This window comes from Echinops telfairi, unplaced genomic scaffold (genome assembly GCF_000313985.2).
Source record: "Echinops telfairi isolate 266 unplaced genomic scaffold, ASM31398v2 ScPeMD7_6080;HRSCAF=6971, whole genome shotgun sequence".
Lineage (NCBI taxonomy): Eukaryota > Metazoa > Chordata > Mammalia > Afrosoricida > Tenrecidae > Echinops > Echinops telfairi.
In genome coordinates, this window is record NW_022109980.1 from 3984172 (window position 1) to 3988628 (window position 4457).

The 4457-nt window shown below is 37.6% G+C and overlaps 1 pseudogene; it reads right to left on the reverse strand.

Annotated features, from left to right (window-relative positions):
- Positions 1-847: 847 nt before the first annotated feature.
- Positions 848-4457, reverse strand: part of LOC101650175 — a 5577-nt pseudogene continuing 1967 nt past the window's right edge.

A 4457-nucleotide genomic window follows, 5' to 3' on the forward strand; every position in this document is an offset into this window, starting at 1 on the left:
AGGTTGAGCACCACTGCTGTAGAGACTATTATATGAACATTTCATATATATATTATACATATATGTGTAATATATCTATATACCGGTAGATATATATGCTAGCAACAGGGCTACTAGCATTCTGACTCAGGTGTGCTCCCTCTGTCAGTTCTCTGTTCTAATCTTTCATGCCTTTGTTCCTAGAGATAATTGGCTGGCTGATAACAAAGGCATTTGAGTTTTACAGTTTTCTGGCTCACTTCTGGTCTTGTAAAAGAGAAAAACTTCCCCAAAGCATTTGAGAATGTTCTGAGGCACCCTGGAATGGAACTTAACCCTTAGAGCTAGATTTAAATTAGAATTTTATGACTTCTTTCCTCAACTGTGACCTCCTGCGAATTACCTACCTTGTTTCTCATCTGTAAAATGGATAGGCTGTCTCTCACTGTGAAAGAATTAAAGAGAGTATGTTAAGTGTCTGACACATGGAATGCACTTGATAACTGTTAACTTTATTTTACAAAAACAGCACAGAGGAAAAAATCTATAGAGACAATAACTGGACTAATGGTTCCTAGCGGGTGGGAGGGGGTGTGGGGAAGAAATGGGGAATTAGTAAGGAGTATAGGAATGAAGACAATGTTGTAAAACTGATTGTGGTGATGATTGTACAAGTCTGCTTGATAGGATTGAACTACTGAATTGTACGATATGTGAATTATATGCCACTAAAACTGTTGGAAAAAAAACATTTAAGAAAGCCTTTTATAGCAAATGCAATAAAAGGTTTTATATTACTTAGTATTGTGCAGATTGATGTGAGCAACTATTATATCTTCATTGTTATCAGACATGAGGTTTTCACCCACTATTTACAATCTTCAACAATAGCCTGGTAGTTACAGGTGCAAATCTCTTCCCGTTTTACAACTATAACAACAATAAAAAGACAGAGATGCCCCTTATCTAATTATTAATAAATAAAACAATACCACACTGCCATCAAGTCGATGCTAATTCATAGCACACTGTTAGTGAAGCCACTAGTGGTTTCAAACTGCTGACCTTGTAGTAAGCAGCCCAATGTGTAACCACTGTGTCACCAGGGCTCCTCTATTCTAATTCAGACCTCTGAAATAAATGTTGACCCACTTGAATCTACTAGTGAGGAAATAGAACTACACAGAGGAAGATGTCACTAGTAGTGGTAGTTAGTAAAATATTAATTTCTCACGATAAAAGAGCCCTAGTGGCTCAGTGGCAAGCTCGCGGCTGCTAACCAAAAAGTCAGTGATGCAAACTCACCATTCACTGGATTGGTGCAGATGGGACAGTTGGCTTCCTTAAAGATTACAGCCTCAGAAACCATATGGGGCAATTTTACCCTGTTCTGCTGGGTTGCCGAGTTGGAATAGACTTGATGGCAGTAGGTTTAGTTTCAGCAGGATATTCTGAATCCAAATTGAGAGAAGTTCATAAAGTTACTACTATAAAACATTACAAATGTGTGTGAAAATGAAAATATGCACCGTTGTCTTTTTTGGTTACATTTTTGAAATGTTTACACAGAGGTATACACACATGCACATATGGGTAAAGCTCAGGAGGGAATATGGAAATTGGTGGTTTATCATCACTTGAATGCTGTGTGATCTTAAAAAAAAAACCAAGAACGTCACAGTTGGGAGAAGACATGGTGAGATATGTATGGTTCAGATGAGTGTACGTGGAAGAACATTGTCATTAACCCTTCAGGGAGTTGTGATCAAGAAGGCATGGTCTCCATTATATTGTTCCTTATACTTTGGGGGTCAGGCACTAATATAGTCTCAACTACAGGTTTTCATTTTAGCCCTTTATTAAACTTTAAGCACACATTACTTATGCAACTATGGAATTTTAGTGTTATTTTCTTCTTATTCTTGAAATTATAGCAGTGACAAGTAGACTTATATTCTATAACTATGTTTGTACCTTACTGACTTATTTTTTTTTGAGAATTTTCAACTTGGTGTCATTGAAGAAGCATGTTTTAAGCTTCAGTGTATGTCACACATTGCAGTATCACAAGGGAAATCAGCTATTAGGTTATGCCCGTTGCTTTTTGTGTAACTTGTCTTGTCAATCAGCAAAGCAAATACTTTACTGCTCTCTGCTTTCCGAATCACTTCATGTATTTTATGGTCGATAACCTTTATGGTCTGTGTGTTCTTTTCTGTCTCATTGCTTCTGTAAAAAAGACTGGTTGAGGTGTTAGCTTGATTTCTTCTGTTTCCATTCATCTGTGAGTACTATGAGACAGTGCACCATTGATTTTTGCATTTTGCATTTATATTCTGATTTTAAAAGAAGCTTGTTAAAATTTTCCTGAGCAAATGGTATGATGGGCTTGGTGGTTTGAAAACTTACCAGACTTTGTTTCAATTGTTTTCAGTTGCAAGCCGTGGTTCACTGTGGGGGTGGGGGTGCTGACGGAACTGGGCGACACCATCAGAGGTGGGATGACAGCAAAACAACTGTATAAAAATTTTGTGTAGTGTCAGCAGAAATTTATTATTATTTTTGAAAAAAACATACCCTAGTAATTACAACGGAAGTATTTTCCTTAAGCAAAGCCTACATGTATCAGTTTACCTATGGGAATCAAAAACTATGATCATTTACTTTGGAACCTTCCATGCTCTCTCTTCAGAGTTGTTGCAATATTACCCAATTACAACGATGCTTTGAAACACGTGGTTTTCTTACAAGCATGTGCAGTGTTTTCCTTGCTGTTGGTGTAGTATATTCACAGATTTTGTCAACATTTTTGGTGTTATAGTTACAGTGTTGTGCTAAGTGGTATCTGTGTGCTTATGTCAATAGATCTTGCTTGAGAAAGAAGCAGTAATTAAAGAAAAGTTGAAGAATAAATTTTAAAAACTTCTGCCAAATTCTATCTTGCAAGACTGGCTAGACCAGAGGAGGTACACTGGTACAGATAGGAACTGAAATTACAGGGAATCCAGGACGGATGAGCCCTATAGGACCAGTGGTGTGAGTGGCAAAACAGGGAGGGTAAAGGGAGAATGGGTAGGAAAGAGGGAACCGATTACATGGAACTGTGTGTGACCTCCTCCCTGGGGGACAGACAACCAAAAAGTGGATGAAGGGAGACGTCGGACAGGGCAAGATATGACAAAATACCCATTTATAAACTATCAAGGGCTCATGCGGGAGCGGGGAGCGGGGAGGGAGGGGAAAAATGAGGACCTAATGTCGGGGGTTTAAATGGAGAGAAAATGTCTTGAGAAACGATGTACAAATGCACTTTACACAATTGATGTGTGTATGGATTGGGATAACAGTTGTATGAACCCCTAATAAAATGTTAAAAAAGAAAAAAAAATCAAAAAAAAATCACAATAAATGGAGAAAAGTTAAAAAAAAATAAAAATAAAAACTTCTGCTCAGTTACAAATAGTTTTAAACTAATATTGTTATAATTCGTTGTAGAAAGATCTTACAAGGTAATTTTGTGGTAAGTAGCCACGTAATCTAAGAAACATTACATTTAAGTAGTGTGCAACTATCTACAGCACACAATATTCTGTGAATAAAATGGAGAGTAAACATCACTAATGATATTCTGCCTAGTCTGGTACAGGTGGAGGTTGGGGGCGGGGAGGGGGGGCGTGGCGGCACCATGTGTTACCATACCGGGTACCACCAGCCTTAGTGACAACACTGGTTTAAAAGGTATTGTTAAGCTCATCATAAGATGTGAGCTTTCCCCCATTCCGTTTGTCTCACATAAAAAAACAAACAAAACCAAAAACAACCAAGTGATCTTCAAGTATTAGGACTGCAAGCAAAACCACAGAAAGTTCTGTATACTGTAATTCTTTGGAATGTGTGACTCTCTCAAATAGGACCATACTTACATGTATTGCTCTGTGACTTGTTCTTTTCATTTAATGATACTATCTCAATTTGATACTATCAGTACCTTTTTAGCAGTGCATCTTGTAATTATAAACCTAATCATTTCCATGGCTTTGAAGCGATACTTCTCTCTGTCTGGTTGTGTGTGTGTATTCGGTGATTTTTTTTTTTCCTTTTGGAAAAAGTGGTGTTATATAATTGTTTCTTTCTACTGTTAGCCTAGGCATTTTATGTTGTGTGGGGAGTTCATGGGGCTGTGATTTTAGGGCATCTATTACCTCAAAAGAATAAGCTTTACATTAATAATGGGTTAAGGAGCCCTCATGGCAGAGGGAATTGCTAGCCCTTGGTGGTTTACAGCCACATACCTCCCACGTAGGGTTGCTGTCAGAATTCACTCCATAGCAGTGGATTTGGTTGGTGTGGCAGTGGGTTATTTATGTACCTTATATACTTGTGTATAAGCAGAGTTTTTTCAGCACATTTTTTCTTATCATTTTATTAGGGGCTCATACAACTCTTATCACAATCCATACATACATCAATTGTGTAAA